Genomic DNA, 24027 nt, shown 5'->3' with positions numbered 1-24027 from the left:
AGCAGAGCTTTATATTGTTATTTTGTGTTTTTTTATTCCTGCATTTATTATTCAGATATGTTTTGGTATATCTCAAGTATATGTCAAAGGCAAATTTGAGAAATTATTAATTTATTCATCAAGATCCTTGTCTTTTCTCTTTCTATAAAACATTAAAATAAAGAAATTGATGACTCAAGGTACAGTCACACCAGATTTCAATCCCCATTTGTTTCCAAAAGGAATGGGATTAGACAGATTTGCGGATGAACTGACCTGCTTCTTTCGCTCTACACAGACAGTTTAATCTGATTTTGACGGATTGTTTTCTTGCCTAAAGAATTGCCTAATCTAAAATAAAAACCTAAATAAATGTGTCTAAGTTATCCAAAAAGTATTTGACCATAGTTTATAGTGTACTGTCAAATAGTTGTCCAAATAACAAAGCAGTCAAGGGGTCTGAGTGGTCTTAACTTAATCTTAAAAAAAAAAAAAGGTTTAGCTCATTTCATAGTAGCTTAGTTTGTGATCCACCAAAACATACCATCCATAATAAAAACAAAAAACTTTGTAAGCTGCCACAAGTCAAGTGGTGAACAGCAGGAGGCTGTCAGGCAGCCCGGCTGAGGGGGTTATGGTTTCCACTCACCGTGTCAAAGTGCATATTCATTCACGTTGCTCCGCTCTGGTTCAGTGCTGAACTGTTCAACTGTGTCTCGAGGGTGACTATCAGACAGGCATAATTTCAAGGCCATGCACTGTTGCTCTCATTACTATTCTACGCCATATTTACCTGTTTAGCAGAGGAAAGACAGAGTGAACAGGTAAGACTGAAATAGCGTTTGATCAATTTGAACAGCGCAGACTTGTTTTATATTTTTTTTATTGGAACCTTGAAATCATGATCTGTAATTTTTTGACTGCAAATAAATTATTTATGACAAACATCTTTTTCAGACCCACTCAATGACCTTTTTGGAGTCCACAGGCCTGAGCATATGCCAGGATACATTGGGCAGAACACATGGAGACACCCTGGACAGTTCATCACAGGTGTTAAAATACACACAGGCATGCACATGTTCACACCTTCTCCACTTGACTGGACATGTATATCTTTAGAGTGTGGCGGGAAACGAGTAGCACAGTGAACACACATGCAAACACACAGAGAACACACAAAAAGACTGACGGCTACATTTTGTAATCCTGGTTCTTTGAACTCGGCTGTTGATCCGTCTATTCAACCTCTTGTCTTCACTACTCAGTGTTCTGAGAATGTGCATGTGCCCGTTTAGCCAATGTGAATGAGCTCAGCCTCAAACATATGGGAACTGGCTCCTTTGTCTTGAGCTAGAGGACTAGTGGGATGGCAGGAAAGCTGAGGGCACGTAGAGGCCTCTGCCTCTAGAATTTGCTTTCAAGTGCACAATAATCATTCTGACACGAACTGTAATTGTACCCCATGCTGTAATACTGACACAGATACCCATCTTTAAAATGTGACACATCAAGCTACCACTTTAGAGCACTGGTTTCCAAAACGTTTAAGCCTGTGGCCCCTATATACTGTAATAGCTGAGCCTACATGTTTGTGAGCAACAATTAATTGTTACCTAGATTTTTTTTAAATACATTTTCAAGGCCCAACAAGGTAAAATTAACTTAACAAGCGTCAGTATTTGACGGGGTGGGTGTGAGACCAGGTTGCTCAGATCTATAGACCATAGATGAATTGTAGTTATATAGATGTATGAGAACTGGATACTAGACAAAAGGATGATACTCATTCATTCTAATGAAAGTTGCTTTCCCAAGTTTGTTTCTCCTCACGGTTTGCTTCTTTTTTTTTTTTTCGTGGCACAACATATATTATTATTTTTCCCTGGCTTTGCCTACTCTATTCATAGGTTTTATAGATTTTCATGGTCTGAAAAATTATTGACTGTTTTTACAGTTCAGGTTTGTGTCCTGTCAACAGTTTTCACGTCTCTGCTCCAAAGGAATTCAACAGTATGGGCATAGGGCTTTTTGGGCTGTAGTGGATTACCTAACTCTCTTACAGTAATACATCAATGCCCAAAGTGCTGCTCGGCAGAGGGCAATAGGGCAGCAATGTTTTGCTTCAAGCACACAGCTCAATATCTGTCACTTTACAGGAAGTTTACCAGAATAATCATCACATCCCACATTTTCCTTCCGCATTGCAGAAAGTGGTGGGCAACCCAGATGACACCTTTGGTGTCAGTGCCCCACATCGTAAAAGCACTCGTCTTTCATGCCCACAGGTCTCTCCCCAGAGCAGAGCGTACTGTACCTGACACCAACCATCAGGGAAATGTGCCACCTCCCACGTAGTTTTGCCTCTCTGCAAAGGTGGTGGAAACATACAGTACATCACACAAGGTTTGGCTCAGTGCGCAGCTCTGTAGGCCCAGGCATCTGCCTCTCACACCCACAGGTCTCTTCTTGGTCCACAGGTCTCTTCCACATCAACCGCAAATGCCACCCACCAGCTTTCCCAGCTGCCAAACAGTAGGTGGTGGCAAGCGAAATAGGCAGGTGTACGAAGTACAACACCACCTCAAAACACAAACCACAGTCTCACAGATGCAAAGGTCTCGTCCTGGTGCTAAGCAAGGACACAGGGAGAGGCCTTAAGTTACATTTGTAAACATTACTTACAATACTTATATGCAAAATTTGTATCGTAAAACAGGCTAAGTTAACTAATGTGCACACTTGCATGCAATTATTGGCCCATACAAAGTCTTTCCAAACTAATACAAATGATAATGCAGCTTCCAAAGTAGTGCAAATTACACATCGATCTAATGAATATTTACCATGCCATAGAGAATATAAATAACTCAACACTGTTTGTTTGTTTGTTTCGTATCTTAGAAGCCGTATTAAAAAATGATAACTACTATGTGGAGCTCTGTACGCAAACGAAAGCAATGGACCATTAATATCACCCGCAGGCAAATCCTTTGCCAGATCTGCGTCTCCTTCCTTCTGTGGAACAACACCATTTATGATGCAGCATCCAATTACAGAAGGCAGAAGCTTGTCAGGGTTAATGAGCCATAGTGACCCCTGACCCCACAGCCGATTTGTCTGTGTCTACGTTCTAATATCAAGAATGCTGCTGCAGATCACCGCTGCGGTGACATTCCACCAATCAACACGTTTTCTCTCACTGGTCATGCCTAAGAAAAAGTTGACTTCCCGCACACTGTCAGCAATGACTTTATTAAAGAAACAATGCTTTGGTCATTTGTCAGGCATCATCTACTTTGTGTAATATTAAACTACTTGGATTATTTTTGTAAGCATATTTTCCTAAAAGTAATATTTGTCCATGCCTTTATTACCCATGATGAGGCTATAGAGATTCTCATCACCATGTACCACCATGTCTCCATCATCCTTTGAGGAAAAGAGAGTTAGTGGTGGGTTGTCAGGGAGGCACTGCTGTCACTATCATGCAGCTCACTGAGGGAGAGGCAGCCAAAATAACACTGGTGGGTCCTCCATGCCGGTGGTGAAGTCAGATCAGGCAGATCGGGTGGAGTGAAGTTTCAAGATCTTTGTCCCGGTGTAAGCAAAGATATAAAGAAGCAACCCAGTCTCCTTGCACTAAATTATTTTCCTTATAACATTGTCCTGCTTTCCCCAATCTGTACGAAGTGCTGCCATTGTTTAAGTATAAAAAAAATCATGCTTTAATCATGCTATAGTCACTACAAGCAGATCTTGTAAGATCGGAAGGCCTATTTCGGGCAGAAGACAAAATAATAATGTTGTCAGGGAATGTTTTACTGATATGATAATTAACATTGTTAATAGAAAACGGAATCCAGTCTGCATTACGTTTCCTTTAAAACCTGTTTGGTGTTGGAAATTACGTGTGTATGAATGTAATTTCTAGGAGACAGGGTTAGAAAAGGGGGAGTAAAAAGAACACACCCCTAATTCACACAAGAATATGTTCAACCAGCTTCGCACTATGAGCAACGGGGGCCTACATGAACACACAATTCCTTTTTTTCTCGATGAATTTCTTTCGTTCTTATGTACCTAGACCACCGTCAATCAAATCAGATCAAACTACACCCATACAGTGGCTTCTACATTACCATACATCTACCACAGTGATCCACATATGCCTAACAAGCCACACAAACATACACCCTGGATTTTCATGGGAAATGAAAAGGGTGATTCAGTCTATCCCTACCTAGTACTGCCGCTACTGCCTACCCACCAGGCTCTCTGAGATAGGGGGAATATTACATGCCCCTTTTTTTATGTTCTCTGTAAATCCTGTGGGGAAATTACCCAAGCCCGGTCACCACCGTTTGTGACAGATGGAAAACCTTTCCGAAGGGATTATAATGCCCTAGACTTGCTCTCGTTTCTCATTTCTTTTAAAGCCCAGGTATCAGTTATCTGTCAGCCGAGCTCTGAATTGCCTTGACAGAGGTGCACATGTCTCTGCTCGCCGCTCGCCGGAGAGCGGATGAAATTCCCCGTTATGACCTCTCTGTCTCTGCCATTCACAGCTGTCAGGGAACACAATGAGATGACGGCGACATTTGAAATGCACCTTAATAGTGCCCTGTTGGGCCTTGTTACCACTATCAGCAAGGCTTTATAGCTTTTTACTATAGTGGGCCACATTCACAACAATTGCCCCTCGAATTGGGATTAACTTTAAAGTGTACATCTAGGATGATACAGTTAGAGGGGAAATGGACGGACTGAACTATTACAGGGGTTGTTGCTGACATTTCTTTTATTGAGGTTTGATGTACTGATGAAAAAGGGTGGTTCTCGCGTCAGTCGGTGTGAATCAAGGCTATTGTCAGCATGTCAGGGGGGTTTGTTCATTGTCCTTTATATAAGAGCATTACCATAAAATCACGCTTAATGACATTTGATTGGGTATTATCTTATCAGAAACAAAACCCACAAAAATATGCATGATATAAAACAGAATTTGTTACCAATTCAACGTCACTTAAGTATCGGACTAACATTTTTTAACAAATGCAACTTATGAATCACTGAAACAAACACAGCACAGGGTTTAAATATTGTATTTGTCCAGATTGATATGGTATGTTAACCTGACAAACCTGATGGTTTCACACAGAACCATCTGAGAAGCCTTCATTGGACACTGTTTGGAAAAGGGCAGGCACTTTCAAAAAAAATACCTGGCATGCGATTGGATGAACCATCTGTCAATCAAACTCTTGCCGGTCCAAGTCGGGAGAAGAGCGAAAATATATTTTCCTTCAGTGTCGTTCTTTGCTCTTCTTTCAATGAAGTAATACTCTCTGGTTCCAATATTACTGATGCTATTGCAGCATCAATGCCAACCTCTTAGCCACCATTGTTGTTTAGAAGGAGCAGTCGCCTCTTTGCGTCATCACACACACACCTAAACCAAGCCCTCGTTAGCTGCAAGTAGCTCCTCGCAGGACGCTGATTGGTCTCAACCACTGTGGTTCGGACACAAATGCATCAGTTGAAGCCTGGCAAGATGGACTTTCGTATAATCTTGTGATCCTGCGCTTCTTGTGTAATCTTGTGATATATCGGGAGAATCCAGCGGCTGTGCAAGGTAAACGATATGTTGACATTGACAGGAGGATAGGAACAAAGTGCCTTGCTCGAGAGCTTTTCAGCAATAGACATAAAAGTAACACAACTACTTCTCTAACCTGCATGCTTCAACCATTCCCCACAATGCCACTGTCCTGTTGTTTTAATAACCATTTTTAAGTGTTTGAACTTATCCATATAATAGTGAAAAATCCATTATTTAACTTACTCTGACACATAAGCACGAAGAAATAGAGGATACACTTAACGACGTGAGCACTTACCCTTGACCCAGGGGGTTAGGAGACACAATTCACTGCTTGATGGGAAAAAAATAAAATCTTTAAAGGAAGTCCACATTTTCTTTTCTTCTAAGCACTCACTTTTTGTACATGAGATTCCCACTGGTTTGCCAAACACTTACTCAAGACTACCCAAGACATTAGAAGAAATAAAGCCTGAAGGAAGCTCATTTCCATATGTTGGCCCCCTCGTCCCAGCACTGGCAAGAGAGTGTACTCTCTTCGCTTCGCCAGGGGTATGGATATAACTCCTTACATCTTTGACATTCATATCAATGACATTCACTGTTTCAGTTGCATCAAACCTCCCAGGTCAGTTATTTTCTGAGAAGTATCCACGAGGAACTGTTTAAATAGCTCATTTAAAGTAATTTGAGGAAAAAGTAAATGACTGAATGCACAGAGGATAATTTAAGTCTGCTCTGTATATGTAATACAGTAAATGCTAGTTTAAAGAGAAAACGGCTAAATCAAACCATATCCCTTCTCTCCCGAGGAGACACTAAAAGCAGCATAATTTCTCTGGCTCCAGCTCTGTACTCAACACAGACGTGAGAGTGGTGTTGATGCTCTTGTCTCACCATAAGCAAGAAAGCAAATACACACATTTCACAAAATGTCTAACTATTCCTTTAAATTTGTCAAATTTGGTCCTTTTTTCCCACAACAAGTGACAAATTAAAACCCAGAGAAAAATTCCGAATTGTTTCTCAAACAGCTGTAACTCTGGGTATTGAAGTCTTGAGTATTTAAACTGATAACTCTTGCGTTCATTTGATATGGCCATCATGGGGACATTTTGTTATACATGTTTAATTTATTTTCATAACTGTTTATATCTAGATATGACCAACATATGTGACCATGTTTCTGAATCGAATATCCTGTATTCTTTCATCTGACTGACAAACAGCATGAAGTACATTTTTACCATTTTTCCTAGGTATCTGATTAATATACACAACAATTATGATTAAGAAGAAAAGTCTGATTATCTCGTGAGTGCACATAAAGCTCTGGTTTTAAATTGACATCTAAAATTAAGACTTTTAACTGACCAAACCTCAGATCTAGGGGGTAAAAAGAAAACAGCGGGGAGGGTAATCTATGGAGACAGGGTTGTAATTTTGCTAAGTGAGTCATCAAAGATAGCCATTTAATTCCAGATCTGTCCCAGGCAGGAAGAGAGAGCTCTTTTGATCATGGAATGAGGCCAACACTGGGACTCCAGAGAAATACCCAAATCCATTTTGGGGATTGAAGTCAATTCTGGGAATGAAAAGATCAACCAACTACCTATTTGTAAAATATTAACGGTGGAGTCAACGATTCTGAAGAAAGGGTGTTATATTCGCTGAATTTGACAAAAAGTTATCAAATTAGGTAAAATATACACAAATGAGGCTATTGCTGGGATGTCTCTTGGAGGAATTCTTTAGAAATTAACATTTCAGCTATCAAAAGATTTAAAAAACAACAACCTGCCAGGCAGCTCCTTGAGAAGGGTTCATAATATCAGGGAAACCAGTAGAGGTGTAATTTAAGTTCATTATTCATCCATCAGAATCTCTGTCCTGGTAATGTGGAGGGTTGAATCTCCCCCACCGAGAGAAGGCCGGAGAGCACGCTCCACTGTTATTTTACAGTAGAGTTGCTTCTTAATAAATCTACCCTAAACTGGTTTACAATTAAAATGTATTTAATCCTACTGAAGCTTATACAATTACAGAATGAAGTATACTACTAACAAAATATATAATAATATGATCCGCGCGGAAAAGCTATTCACTCGCGACTCAGCCTGAAAACACAGATGCTTCCACGCTGAGAGCCGAGTAGGAAGAGAGTGAATACCTTTCCAGCACTTCCTCTTACAGTTTGAAATCCCCTCCCTTTTGGCCATCTTAATTCCTATTGGCTAATTTCGGTTGCCTCCTCCTGGCGTCAGGCTTCCGAAAACCCTCGCGCGGGCACAACCTGCAAATGTCTGTCTAGAAGTCTGACTTTCCCTTGGCTATTCTTCACAGTTTAATACATTCAATGACTGTCTTTTATGGCTTAACACTTCTTTGGTAAACATTCTATATAAAGATTAGGATTTGCAACTTTTGGCAAAAACCTTCACAAGTTTCACAAACAAATATTAAGGTGCTACAATTCTACTAAGATACACTTCTAACTACAAATTCTAAAACACTTCTAATTATGAATCTTCTAATTATGTATTCCAACATACTTCTAATTATGATTTCTTAATTATGAATCATTAAACACTTCTATTATAATTTCTTAAAACACACTTCTAAACCCCAAATTTCCTACAGTAACTACAGAGACACATTGACTGGTTAGTGTATGCGTTGGTTTTGTTGTCAACATGCTTTGTACCATTCTGTTATGCAGCTCTTTACACACTCTCTCTCTCTCTCTCTCTCTTTTACTCTCTAACACACAGAAATATCACAGCTTCGACGGCTGTCCTCTATTATTGAATAGAAAGAGAGAGAAAAACTGCAGGTGGTTGCCGTTTAATATTTAAGAGCTTTCGCTGGATTCCAGCACCTGCCTCGCATGGTAAAGAAAAAATAAAGATTTCTCGGCAGAACCTGGCCTGCGGACCCTGTGGCCTCTTCACCGCCCTCCATCCTACAACACCCTCTTCCCACCCGTCTACCCACCAACACGTCTCCCAACCCATCCCTGTCTTCTCCGCAAAGCCTGTTCTGCACCCAAACACTTCGCCTTCATGCTTTATTCATTTTCCATAACATAAACACCACAAGTACTTAAGTCTGTCTGTCAGGCACCCTTCAGATTCCGAGATTAACGTTAATCCCAACAAACAAAGAGGATTCAGTGGTGGATGATAATAAATAAGTGCTATTTGGACTCCCAATTCTGAAGCCTCTCATTTTTGCCCTCTCCGAGGCACTCGGCATGAGACGATGCAATGTTTTATGTTTAAAATGAAAAGAGGTGTCATGAGGCGTCACTAAATGCACGGGGACTGTGTTTGATTGCTTCGCTCTGGTATGACGGGCTGTTCTCATGTCTGTTTGGTGCCTTTTACTTGCTGCTGGTTTGCCTCATCATAAATAATGCAGTCTCCACCCTTCCCACCCAACAAACACCCAAATGAAGACAGCCTGCATTGCAGATTCTCAGAATGTGAAAGGTTACTTCAAGGAGCAACCCGAATGAACAAAACTACAGGAAACATTTGACGAGGACGCCTCTGTTTCAGAGCATTGTTTACAAATACGTGTATTTTTGTTGGAATGATATGTGTGTGTGTGTGGTGTGTGTTAGTGTGTGTGTGTGTGTGTGTGAGTTGATGTCAGGGTGCTTGTGTGTACATGTCTCTGTTTGTGTGGGGGGAATAAATAAACGTACCATACATATTAGGGGTAGTATAGAGGGAGAACAGAGAACTCTATGGGTGGATACGCGAGGCTGTAAAGTACAGTAGCTCTATCTCCAAAAATATCATGTTTTTGGGGGGGAGATAAGATTGGCAGAAAAAATATGTGATGACAGTTATCTTCCACATAAAAGTCTGCTCAAGCAATGCTCCAGAAAACTTGTGGCTGAGACATTCCAACTATCCGAAAATGTGCTTCCCCTCCACTTTTAATCACCTGAGTTTCTGATGAAATACCTGAGCTGGAGGCATGTCGATGCCTTTTAATACCGGGAGTAAAGACAAACCAACTGTTCTCTGACTGCAGCACGACAACGAATGGCTGAATGTATAAACAGATGCAGTCATAAATGTTGGAAATTCATTCTTAAATATTCATGGGTCAAAGGTATAAATGTTAGTAAGTCCTTAATGCAATGAGTATAACTAATTAATAAACCACTGATTCAGTCGAATGTTTACAAAGTCATTAATAAAAGCTCATAGGCTTCTTTATTTCTAATAAGTCATTAGGCAGGCATCATTTATTAAAATGTTGTATGGATAAAACACAATATGTTATTTTATATTGAAGTATGTATAGATATCCTAAAATAGTACATTGTCTCAAAGATTAACTAAAAAAACTTTACATTACAGATACAATAAGCAGACATCTTGTTTTTGACTAATCCAGTGAATTAAATACCAGGCAAATCAAGATATTTCATCATATTGATGTCGGTCATCACATAAAAAGCACATATTGACATAAAGGAGACGTGCTAATCCACAATGGCCTCATACAGATACCAGATGTACACAGTATAGCAAAATCTCTTTCTGTATTTTCTCATGCAATACTAAATATTGTCATATTGCCCAAACATGCAGCAGGATGTAACTACCACTCTTCATTTTCAGCGTTTAGTCCCAGCCACAGATTAAAGCTTAGTTTATCTTGTCTTTTCACCTAAATTACAAACATTTCACCTCTACAAATATTTACATGCAATTTACATCGAAAGTCATTGAATTGAGTGGTCAGACCCTCTGTACTGATTAGCTGGAAGTTGAAGAACACAAGACAGAAAGGTAGAGCTATATTAGATACTTAGTATTTATGCTTTAAAGGAAAGGGAACTTCATACTAAAGAGACTGTAACTTTGAAAGGAGTGTCTTCAACTTGATTCGACTAACTTAGACTGCTGAAGCCTCGTAAAAACTTTGGCTGAACTTCAGAATACATTTTTCCAAGAAATGAGGATTATGGATTTTGTGACCTCGTTCCTTACTTTATATAGGAATCACTTAATGCCCATTACAGAGAACAATTTTAGCATCTGATGAATCTGAACCTATCATTTAAGTGGTGCTTTTTACATTGGAAAATACTTGAACGCATTAGTATGGACCAGATATTTATCTCATGTGTAAATAATCTGAATTGTAGTGGCCTCTGGATCTGAGGGGGTGTACCACAGAGCAAGTTCACCAGAGTCAGGCTTCTTTGCCCTTAGCTGGCTCGACAAAGCCTAAAACCATGACCAACTGTTTTTGTTAACCCAGGCTTTCCTCTTCAGGCTCTGTGCGCTTTCCCATAAAAGGGGACGTTTGGCTCGTTATTTTTAATTACACCAAAAAGCAAAACTGTTGCTGCACGTGGGATGCAGAAAATGACTTATCATGTAAATTCACCAGTTAATATGTTTATTTTACTTCTCAATGCGCTCTCCATGCCTATACCGTTTATTTCTAACGTGACAACTGCACACTCTGCTCTTAAACTTTAAATTTGATGCTGAAGATTTATTTCTAGTAAATCAAAGCCACGCATGAAATTATAATCTAATGTAGCGTTACGGTATGAAGGAATTTTACCACATTTCACATGCAAGTAAACATCACTCTGATTAATAATATTAAACTTAGTTTATTTAGAATTTACTGTGTATGTTTACTGTTCATTTGATTGTTTTTTTGTTTTCATATTATTATTCTTCCTTATCATTTATCTAACCAATTAAATATGAATTATGTTACCTGCCACTTAGCAGAAGAGGAACAACCTTGCAAATAAAACTAAACAGTATTTTGCATAGATTTTCTGCATTATTGATAAAAGTTCCCTTGGCAAAAGAAAAAAAAAAAGTGCAAAAAATGCATAAAGTTCATAAACGAGTATGCATTCATAATGTGTTCCCTGAAAGGACCTGATTTCAATCCGAAACTCATAAACAAAATAAACTGGTCTGGACCAGGTTAGGTCTGCAGTTTAAGTTGTCATGGCCGATCTAGCCAGGTTAAAAGAGAGCCACTATCATGACATTGAAAACTCAACATACCTCGCTAACCCACTAATCTCACTTCGTGGTACACCCCTCTGGTCTTACCTCGAACTCAACTGGATTCGCTCTGAGAATTGACTTGACATCTAAGGTTGTCTGGCCTCTGTCCCCGAGGCTACAGGAGTCACGCTCGGGTAATTCGTGACCACTATATAACGTGCAGTGGGTGATGTTTCTTGGTTGACAAGATATTTAGAAATAATATCTTACCATGTTTAGTGGCTTAAAACAAGCTGGATAATAATCTCAGAATCAGCTAATTTCTCTACTATTCTTGTTTCAATGTGAAATGCGTGCAGTTTAGTGGGAGCGAGAGGTTTGTTACTCGTTGAGCCGGCTGGAGTTTTGGAAGATGTGATCTCTTTCCTCCTGACACTACAGCATCTTCAGCAGTTGAGTTCAGTTTATGAGCAGCACAAGTCCCTGTGGTTTTTAACATCCCAGCAGGCTAACCTCAATGAAAAGTGGATTAGACATGGGTGAGTAAATGCTTAGTCAAACATTTACACACACTCACACAAATCAAGATAGTGGACTTTATTTTACAGTGAATGCAAACGCTCTGAATCAATATTCTCTAAGTGCACCGAAACATTAGCAAGCAGTCTCCACATCCAAATGTGTAACCCTCAATCAAGAGTAGATTAGGTAGAGGTCAATGACTACCTTGTCGGCTGCCAATGGTCCATGTTGGAAATAATGAACCGCTCAGAACATGACAGACACAAATAGCATGATATATGAGAGTAACGTGCTCAGCACAGGCTGCGCAGGCCTAATCGCTAGTCAGGTGATTAATAAGGACGAACACAAGAAAACTCCTTTAATAGTTTCATGTTTGTGAGACAACACACACACACACACACACACACACACACACACACACACACAGCACTGCCGGCAGAATAGAGAGAAGCATGTAACAGCAACAAAGAATAATGAATGGCTGCTTGGAATTTTTAATTAATGACAGTGGCAACGGTTGCCTGTGCTAAACAGCGTTCACATGTGCCCAGCGTTGGTTGGTTACACTCTGTTGACTGTCTCCTGAGTGCCTCTACTAGACGTATTCAGCGCTACTGCTCTCTGTAATACAATCCAATTTATAGATAATTGATTCTGGGATATATTCCATCCAAGTCTGCCTTCTGGGAAGGAAACTAGTGGTCACACAACTACTGAAAAGCTTCCAAGACATAAATGTGGAGCCAAGTATTACTATCTTGGTCTGATTCAGTCAAAAGATTTCCTTTTTCATTCCCTCTGACAAAGAGATCTGATTTAATACATTTTACAAAGTGCTCAAACAACTGACGCCACAGTTTCCCAGTAAATGAGGCTTTAAACCACACCAAATGTCCTCCTGTTAAAGATCAGGCCACAGAGCAATTAACATGTTATGGCAGCTATTACACATTTGCAATCTGAAACATAAACCCACCGTACGGTAGCCTGCAGAGTGTTTATCAGCATGCCAATACACCAGAAATCTTGCAAAGAAATCTCAGCTCTCCTCTGCACCACATAAAAAGTCTAAACCTTGTCAAGACAAAGCAAAATAACCTCAGGGAATATGTGGACTTTTTGGCATGCCGTACCTAATAAATGTCAAGAGGCTCACATTGGTTTGTAGATATGTGAATCAAAACTGTCGGAACCAACGTTTTACCGCAAAAGAACGAGAAAAAAAAAAAGAAAAAAAACATATAACGCCTCCTCCAGACTATTACCTAATGGGATGTTCTTTTTCACCTCCAACACCAGCAATGATTTGTTTCCTTAATTTCAAGCTTTTTTTTTTTGACATCCTAAGTACTTTGATTGTATCATTATGAATGCATTCTTTATTCAAAATCATCTTGTTGCAAACATTTGAATAAGCCTGTGGCAAGTATGACCCATCTACAGCAGACTCTGTCGCAATTAAACACTCAGTATCATCATGTCATTTGTGTATTGAAGTAAAAGGGCAGGACATAATCTGAATGTGTCTATTGGACTATTGTTCAGATGGGAATAGTTCACATTTATCACCTCATTAGAGTGTTAATTTCAGCCTTTATCCAAAAAGGACACATTTATCTCCTCTCAAATATTAAGGAGGGCTGTTGATGAACTGATTTGTTGCTACGGTTCAAAATGACCAGCGGCATCCATCATGTAGTGCAATGTAGCACAGCTCCCAGAGAGGCTGGCGTGTTGCCCGCTTCTCTCGAGGTAAGAGATGCCGGGTTCCAGCTGCTAACATGCCCTGGTTTTGGTGCAGCTGAGGTGCCACCCGCTTGCCTCGCTCATATCTGGCAAGGAAGTGTGCCGCCCACTCAACAAGCAAAACAAGATTTGGGATTCAAGATTGCAGGAGTGCAAAGAGTACGGCCTTCTTTAGCAGTCTTGAATATCATAGATCGCGGTAGTAGAAATACGATGATGTATACCAATAACAGAATTCATCCACATGAGTCATTTAAAATGTTTCAGTAGTGAATACTCTACTCAATATTCCATCTGACTCTGAATTTGTTTTCAAATTGGATTTGGTTCTATCGATGGTTCCGTCTTTTGGCTTCTTTGCAACAAAGCCCAGCTACGATCCGTACGTCGTAATAGGGGGTTGATGTGTTTAGACAGGAAATGCTGTCGGTGTTTGAACACCGTGTTTTTTGATTCAAGTATAGAATGACCCATGTGTTTCCCCTCAGGCTCAAAGGTACATCAAAGTACTATCGTGACATCTTTTTTTTCACTTTGTTTGAAACAGACTCTGCATTCTCTAAACCGTATAAGTGCAATTGTCACAATTGTTTCACGGCACATCACAACTCTATTGCATGTCTGCAAAAGGTAGTAACTCACCCAGAACACTTTATTCATGCTTCAGAACCTAGTTATTGTGTCAGTTAATTGGCCAATGCCACCACAAGTGAAAACATTGTTTCGTCATTGTGTGAGCTGCTCAAAATGTTTAGAGGTTTTTCCACCGTGGCAGTCAACATTGGAAATGTTTCTTTTTATACAATATCTGTTTCGTTCTACTTTTTCTGTTGACACCAACTGCTTTCTGTAGTACACAAGAGTGTCATTTTCATTCAGCTGAATGCTATTGTGTATTGCACTGAGCTTAAGATTCCGATTTCAACACTAGATGAAAGCTGAAAAGTCAGTACAGTACAATATTTGATTTATAGGTTATTTCGTAACAGCTATGTGAGCCCCGTTTGGTAGAATTGTGTTGTGGTAACACAGTTAGCTCATCGTACTGGTAACTAATAGAGGTAAAGATACAAAGACGGAGAATTAATTGCAGTATACGTTTTATCATTTCACCATAGAAGTAAATAAGGATGTTTACAAACAAACTTAATGAATACATTTTATGCTTTGTGTCTCGAATCAGCATTACTTTCTCCAGCACACACACACATACACACACACACACACACACACAGGGACCCATTGCAGTGCTTGAACTAATTCCAAAGAGTGTTTTTTGACTCTCCCACCTCCTTCCTTGGCCTGATCACTTCCTCTTCTAAGCTGCACTGCAGTGGATTTGGCATACTCTCCAGAAGAATGTCACACATTCCTTGTACACAGAGACTTTTATGTGTGGTAACAACCAACTCGAATTCACAACTATGTCTCCCTTGGAGAAAAGATACACTGTCATATGCCACCACACAGTTGCTTGACTTGTCACTTTAAAGGTGAAGTTTCATACCAATTATCGGTAGACTTCTGGCGACGCAATCAGCAAAGGTAAACCGTTATAACAGCCTTCTCACCCAATTTCTACAATTCATGAGTGATGTTTGTCATCGGTATTTGCATTTTTGCTTTAATTAAAGCCTGGAGCACTCTAAGATCTTTATGTGAATCACCCGTACCTGAAAATAAAATAAAAAAGAAATTGGGGGCTAACTTTCACTGGGAATTGGGAAGTTATCTAATATTTATACCCCCTCTAATTGCATGCCATAATTACAACCTTGGCCGTAAGAAAGGCTTTGGAATAAATTGAATTAATTTGGCAGCCATAAGTTGTGCCTGCATGCTGATTCACTCCGCTCCACCTCTGGAGAAAAATCTGATGGAATACACTAATAATACATTTAAACCAGATAGAAAAGCTTCATGAGAAGAATAAAAAAGAAACCTGGAGCTGGTTGGAATGAAAATAGTGTTATTCCAACTTGTAACGCGTAGGGAAAATCTCAACCCACACATGGTGACAACGGGGTTGAAAAGCAGCTGGACAGACTCATTCGTTCTCCCCATCTTATGTCTTTAAGTCTCTTCGTCCTCTCTCTATAGCTGTCTCTCCTTCTGCTTTTTCTCTTTCTCTTGACTGCTCATACACAAACGCATGCGCGGGGCGGCTGATCCCGTCCCCCTCTGCGGTCTTCCTACACGCAGCTGGGGTCACGGATGATTAAAGCAGTGGCAGGTGGACTCCACTTTGAAACTATCAATAGACCCCCGAGAGCTGAATCAAACAGCAAACTCTCCATCTCTGTCAGCGCGAGCTCTCGGTGGCACCGAGGGAGAGGACACGCAGAGGGTGAGAGGGCAGACTCCACCTCTGTATCCTCATGGTGCACCGTAGCACGCTGCTGAAAAAACCCATGGAACAGCTATGGAGGAACTCCTGACTCTCTGATGTGATTTCAAGCAGGCTTTGTGGATTCATTCAGATGACCCTGCAGCCTTTGACCCGTGGGGGCTGCGGGGGAGCGAGGAGAACCATCTACTGCAGCATTTTTCATTCGCACAACACTGTAGTTTGCAAACCATGAAATTCAATGAACTGTGGTCTAATAGTTGTTGCTCTACTGTTTATGGAATGGAAATAGGGAGAGCAAAGGCAGAAACCCACAATAACATTGTGATTGTTTGAATTTCTCATGTGGATTGTTCATTTAACATTGGGGCTTTGGACATTTGTTTTTAGGCAAGCGAGCGGCAATGGCAGTCAGTCAGTCAGTCGGTCCTATTACATTGATTGCCTGGACATTTTATCAGGCATTTAAGGTCCCCACAGGATGATTCCCTCTGACTTTGGTGGTCCTCTGTCTTTTCCTCTCGCGCCAACATGAGATTTGTGCAATTTGTGGTTTTGAGTGAAATTATCAAAAACTTTTAGAAGGATTACCATGAAATTTGGTATCGATGCAGTTGTAATCGCTTTAATGATCATCAGACTTTACATCTAGCGCCACCATCAGGTCAGAATTTTCATTGGTCTTATACTTTGGTTTATGATCAAATAACAGCAATACTAATGACACTCATCACCAGCCTCAGATGTATTGTCAGTTTAATGCTTATTAACAAATATTCGCACGCTGACACACTAAACTAAGGCTCAGCATGTTAGCATTATCACTGTAAACATGTTAGCATGTCGTCAATGTACACTTTTGGAGAATTTGGCATATACATATCTATCCATCCACCCATCAATCTGTCTATACTGCTTATAATCAACATGACTGAGCACAGTCATGTGTGTGACTGTCAGGGTGGCATGGTAGTATTTCCAGGAGGAATGATTTAATGGAAATGTCAAGAGCAGCAGTCGCTCCAAGCAAAGGCTGAACCCTCCGATTCAATGTGAGCCACTTTACCTCAGTGGGGATGAGAGACTTGTTGTCATTCAGCTCCGGTCCCGACCGAAATCTGCTTTTATCAGAACAGAAATGGCTTTGTCACTTTTTAATGGGATTACAGCTCTTTCATTGCATATTAATTTGCCAGAAATCAATACGGGCTGTGGTTCTATTTGGGGCATTTTAAACACTTAGCTGCTCAGCGTACATTCTGCAGAAAGAGGGATGAAGAGCTAAGAAAAGAGGTTTGGAAATTAGACCTGTATATTCTGATTTCTATAACGAAGGGATGGAATGAAAGAAACAAAGGTCAAACAGACCCATTGAAAACAAGATGGTTCATTCCAATGGGTTTATTCTTACATTATGAAATGAAATGGATGTAAAGAGGGGAGGAAAAAAGGACAGCTGAATGACTAGAAAAAAGGAAGATGGAGGGAAGGCAGGGACCCATTGGATGCCCAAATTAGTTTTTACTATACAAAACGGAAATTATCACAAATTCCTTTACTAAACAACTGTTACAAAGTGCTTTAAAGCATCATTTTAATTAATAATAAGTTACTATCTTCATTAAAAATCCATTCCAGCATGTGATGAAGTTGCCTACAGGGTGCAAGAGCTGTCCAGGGTACTGAACCTGCATGCACGTATTACAGTGAAAACAGTAAGAAAACTGCAAAGCTTTCCAGAGGAGCAACTTTGCATTTATGTTGTTCTACAAACGACAGAGTCTGCTCTGTCTTTAAAGGAACACAAACATTGATTTTACACACCTCTAAATATATGAATGGAGAATATAAGAGCTGTAGTGCTGGTTCTACAACCCAGTAGTGTTGAGCCTTTATTGCACCGACATGGGACACGGTCCGCTCAATTACTGTGGTGACCTTCAGGTGGGCGCGGTTGTTCTTATCGTGCAATCTCCACCACAATTAAAATGCGTGTTCAGAGCGACCTGTCACCGCGGCTGTTTGCCGTGCTGCTTGGCACCCTGTAGTGGAGACGGTGACATCTATGACTCCTCGCCAAGGGAGCCCGGTAGACGCACCTAACTGTAGTTATTCTCTCAGCTCTGCCGAATAATTACGAGGAGGTTTTTTTTTTACCTTTCCTTTTCCTCTTTTTGCAAACGCAGCTTCAATCCTATACATTCTTATAATGGAAGGTAAGATTCTTTTTTTTTTTTTCGAAAGCATCGAGTCCTGAAGTGGTGTCGGAGTGGAATTTATACGTGCCTGTGACCTCTCCTCGGTTATTTAGACAAACAACCAAATCATTGTGCCTTTTCAGGTAGAGTTATTTCCATTCATATTATTTCGTCGAGGATCCAATTCTTGCAATTTAGTCTGAATTCTCATTGTGTTGTATACTTCTGCCCCGAGGACTTGCCTCTTCTAAGTTTCGGTGGATTTCTAACATGCATCGCCCGTCATGTTAGTGGCTCCTAAATTGTGATAATAAAAGTCATTACTCGTAGGTCTGATTTGCACGGCGTACGGTAGTGATATACCTGGTTGTTATATGTATTACTGTGTGCCGTAGTCGACAATGTTTGAACAGCAGTCCGTTTAGGCTTGCAGCTGTTTGAGTTGGACAATGTCGTAAAAAAGCGATGCAGCCCGTCGTTAAGTAATAACCGGGCAACTTTATATAGAAGACTCCACTTTAGTGCCACTGCAGATGTGTCTCTATTTACAAATCGATTAGCATCATGCATTTAAAAATGATTCTCTTCATAGGAACAGAAGGGAGAAAGTCAATGTTCGGGGATTTTCAAAAGCATCACAGCGAGATAAAATCACTTGCTTTGTTTATTTCTAGCAACGAGTTGCATTTGAAACACAATATCCGCCACAATGGAAATAAAGATCCAGAGGCTGAATCTCCCGTTAGAATAAATGACTCTGGGGGAAGGCTGAACGTTTTGCGCAGTTGCTCATATTTAACAACCGCGTAAAACATCGATTGAAGTTGGTATTTACAAACAAGTCACTATTATCTTTAGGACCCGGCGGAGCGGTCGTATGTGTAACTGGACATAGTGGCTCCATTTGAGAAAGATTGCTTATCTCTCCCCTCCTCTCTCGTCCACAAGTCGGCTGGGCTAGGACATCTATCCAAACAACTCAAAGAGCTGCTCTCCGACGGGATGTTTTGATGCGCGTTGATGGACTTTAATGAATTTGCGACTGTGAATCCCCTCAACGGCTATTTGAAGTATTTCTCGTGCGCCATTCCGACGAATGCTGCGCCAAGAGCCGCGCTGCGTAAAGGCAAACAGACTGTGTGGATACCAGTCGATACTCGGCGGCGTTTGTGAGCGCGAAAGAAAAGGTCTAAATGTGAGCAAGTCTCTCGGACTTTATTTGGAAGGAAGGGTTACAATAGTGGGACGCAAAAGTTAAAAGAAAAGTTGAAAGAAAGAGAGAACGTTGTGCTTTCCATGTGAATGCGCGCTTTCTGCGCATACAATCTATTTTATTGATCCATCTAGTAAAATTAGAAGGACTTAGAGAGAGAAGAATCACATCAAAGCTGCATTAAAATCTTTCTGCAACAACCCGTGGCTGTAAATAACTTGTTGAATGAGCAGCTGGTCCCTGGAGCGCATTTAAATGTGAGTATTGGTGTGTTTTAAGCATTCAGGTTGCATTCCGTTACGTGTATGATGATGACAATCGCGACTAAATGGGCAATTATAGGGTAATTACAGTGGGCTGTTTCATGGGCGGAACGTTAGCCGTTATCAGCTTTGAAGTGGATTGAATGAATAAGGAATGAGCGGCTCATGACATAAAATAAACGTTCCACAGCGCTTCACCACTTTCCTCTTTGTAAAAGTTTGATTGTATTGAGGTGGTTTTCTTTGTTATGAGCTTATATATCTGGATTTCCATCGTATACACCTCATCTAAAGCTGTTATTCTAAACGTATCCCCACTATCCTCAGGCGTTTAATACATTTAATAATGTGACTTTAACCTGTTGAGCAGCAAGTCAGTAAAGTCAGATGGGTGTGCCTCGCCTCTGCGCAAAATCTGACCCAGAACATACTGAGCACACTCTGTTGTCTTAGTTGTGACAAATGGTTGCTTCCTTTGGATTCATATAAAATGCGTATGAGCTGACAACATGTAAAATGATTGGACTTTTCCCTTGGTCCCTGTCCTGTTTATGTGATTGCATGAATGCTATGTGCTGGATTTAAAAATGTTCGCAACGTGCAACTGCGTTTTTGCATGTTGGTGGTTCAGGAGAAGAACTTTGAATAATGCATGGCATCAGATTTCATGTGTGGCAGTGGTGCAGGCAGACTGGCTCTCTGGCTGGGCTCCACACCGAGGGGACCCTCACATTGTCTCCACATCAAACCGTATCTACTCATGGAGAAAGATATTTGCATGAAAGCATGCGTCACTCCCTGTTGTAAATAAAAAGTGAGTCCAATTGCAGAGGCTAAAGGTGCAGCCCTTCTACGTTAATTGCAATGTTTTATGTTTGAACGCATCCAGTGCAGCAAGGATGCTGTTGAGAGACAAAGAAACGGAGAGGGTTTGAAGAGAGAAAGCAGGACTGAGAAACTGAATGAGAGACCCATAGAGAGAGAGAATGAAGGCGTGAAAGACAATAAGGAGACAAATACATGCCAGTACAGACATATTTCTGCTTGCCAGTCGATCCCACTGGGACTCATATTGAAGGGTTGGTTCTTGGCACAGAGACCGTTGGTAGCATTAACCCGTTTATTGTTGCACTCATCAGCCAGCCACAAAGCATCAGTCTGCTCAAACTGGCTGTGGATCAGCAGTTACTGGTTTGGAAGTCAGCGAAATCAATGAACACAATGAGGCGGTATTGTATCTGTGCACATCCAAAATCCTGACCAGGTGCTCGATACAGAAACAAAATAGCAATTGTTGCAGGATGAACCACAGAAGGAGCAACTGTTGAGGCTGTCGGATGTTTTTGGTTTGCTTTTATTCTAAAATCAATAAAAGTGTCATCTACAAATCACCGAGGTCAATGTTTAAGGCACTGGTCGTCCAGTGTGGCGCTTGTGAGCAGTTTTTGTGTCCTGCATTTCAGCACCACGGACAGCTCCCCTCCACTTTACCCCGTATGGGAGCCAAGAGGCGATCAGAAAGCCACACTCAGAGAAAGAGCATAGCCACACACAGGATTACTATAAAATGAATGGAATACATCCGCCATGGTTTTTAAGAGACTGGCTGGGAATTTGTAACCAATATAAGCCACGGGGCACGGCTGCCTGCTGACTTTTAAAACACTCTGCCATGCTTGAGCTGCCCAGGGGATGGAATGCAAGCGGACACAAGGGGGTGTTTCAGAGGCTTCGAAAACAAGTGAAGGAAAAGAGAGAGAGGGAGGGAGAGAGAGAGAGGGAGGGAGAGAGGAGGGTGAGGTGGTCACTCTAAGCTCTAGGCTCTCTCTCCCTGCATACGGAGAGCTGCTCAAATATTGATGACATTTAATATAGAATCTGACTTCATATTTTTTCTCAGTGAAATTATGACATTCCTGTGCTTCTCCTTGCATTCCGAGTGCCACTGGGTATGCGGTATAGATGCTGGGGCAGGGTAAGCCAGGGTAGACGATTCTAATGTGGCTGTATATTGCATTTATACTTTCACTGTGTCATTTTAACGAAAGATTTGGCGTCTTTTTTTTTTTAATGTTTTGACCCCTATAGTTTCTGGTGATAAATCAGCATTCTAAATGGTTACCTATTCTATGCAGAAATAATCTATTGTGTGCAGTACTGATTTAGTATCATAGGCTATTTTCTCTTTCCTGTCATCTATAGATTTCATTACTCCATGTGATTAAGTCCAATATTCCCGTGGTCAGCTCCATTTTCTGTCGTTTATTAGCTGTGAATGTTCCCTATTAAATAAAAATAAGATAAGCGACCTCTACAACACGGCAGCTGGCAGCTAATTGCACTGTCTTTATAATGAAAGTCAACCTCCGTATTATGAAAGAGGGTATGTCTAGGTGTGTGTGAGTGCATGTGTGTGGCCATGGGAGTTGGGAAGGGTCCATCTCATATCACGTCTCTGATCTAGAACTCACATTTAAATTTATACATTTTGCCATACATAGACACATCCCCATGAAAGAAATGGCTTATTCATCACTCAGACCGCCAGCTGTGTTATCAAATTTGGAATTGGCCTTTTCTTCGGAGTCTTTTTGATTGGCATGAGCACGTTTAAAGTGTATAGGGCTTTTTTTCCAACCAGTTTCTTCCTCTCAGTCCCACCTGAGGTCTGTCGAATGAAGCCTGCCCTCCATACCTCCCGACATGGCTCACTTTGAAGAGTGTGTCGAGCCTGAATGGCAGTGCAGATCCCTTTTTCTGGCTCAGATGAACATCTGTCATTACAGTTGGAATGTGTTCAAGCCTGTAGTCATTTTGTAAAATGGGCATTATGTTAGGAGAAGGGAAGCAGTAATTGCCTTAGATGTGGTCAAAATGTTCATTCCAAGACTAGATGGCCAAGTTAAAATACTGAATTCTAATGCCTCCATATGCCAGCAGGGAGCACAGAAACCAGCCTGCCTGTGTGAGCCGTACCAACTCATTAGGAGGAATATTTATTTCCCAAATCTGATCTGAATCTTTCTCCTTTCACACGATAAACTTTATCTCCTTCTGTTAATTAATTTGATTTGACTTAATAACCTCGTGATAAAACTGTAATCTCATGACACAAATGCAAAAGGAGCACTTTCCTCTGCACAAAAAAAAATGCTTCAAACCACATATTACCTAAAACTATTTATTTCAGCAGTGACCGTCGGTCACAGCTCTAGCCTGCAGGGCAGAGAGTAAAGCTGTTCACTGGAAAGTTTCTGGCTCCACTGCATGTACCAGCTGGTTGTGCCAGGCATGTTTTGAAGTCTGACTCTGCGTTACAAATGTGATGTGACATTGCAAACCTGTAATGGCCATTTAAAGAGGATAACTCTACATGCGCGTTGAAATTGTGCCCTCAGTGGGAAGAGGTTCAATTAAAATGTAAGTAAATGTTTCACTCACGGCAACATAGACTTATTTTCACAAAAGAACATGGACAGTCAACAGTTACTTAACTCCTTACAGAGGCATTACTCTATTGCAGGCGGCTGAATATAGCTGCTCAATTTTATTTCCTCCACTATCGCACACGTTATACCCGAGACATGTAGATTGTGTGGGTCTCCACTGACTGCTGCCATGCTCCATTACCTGATGAGTAAGGCCATGACTGATGGCTTGTGATAGCTCAGAGAAACGTACAATCCCTCAAATAGACCATTTCTGTCTCCCAATTTTACTTTAATATTTCCCAAATGGCTCTGAAGGCATTGGTACAACCGCAACTCCACATTCGGCTGTAAAGGAGCAAGAGAATTGGGAAAAGCAATAACTTAAATGCTCTGACCTGACACATGGAAATAAGCCTTTTTGTATGAAAATCAAATGGAGATTAGGCTTTGCAGAACAAGCTCGATCTAGATTGTATACAGTGATTTTGGCAAGGTTATTATTGAGGGATACATATAAACAGTGGAATGCTTTGTGTTAGTGTATACATTATGTATGTGGGTGTGAGTAGTAGTAGGTAGTGAGACACACTGCTTATCCACTTCAGTGCCTTTAAACCATGTAGAACATCTGTCAATATTACAGTGATAATAACAGTGTTTCAAATGTTTTCTGTGGTCTGTTTAATTCACCAAACTGTATTTTTCTCCTGTCTTTTAG

The sequence above is a fragment of the Anarhichas minor genome, unplaced genomic scaffold, assembly GCF_050575085.1.
Source record: "Anarhichas minor isolate MPS153535 unplaced genomic scaffold, ASM5057508v1 ptg000024l, whole genome shotgun sequence".
In the NCBI taxonomy this organism is placed as follows: domain Eukaryota; kingdom Metazoa; phylum Chordata; class Actinopteri; order Perciformes; family Anarhichadidae; genus Anarhichas; species Anarhichas minor.
Note: the sequence above shows the minus strand (reverse complement) of the source record.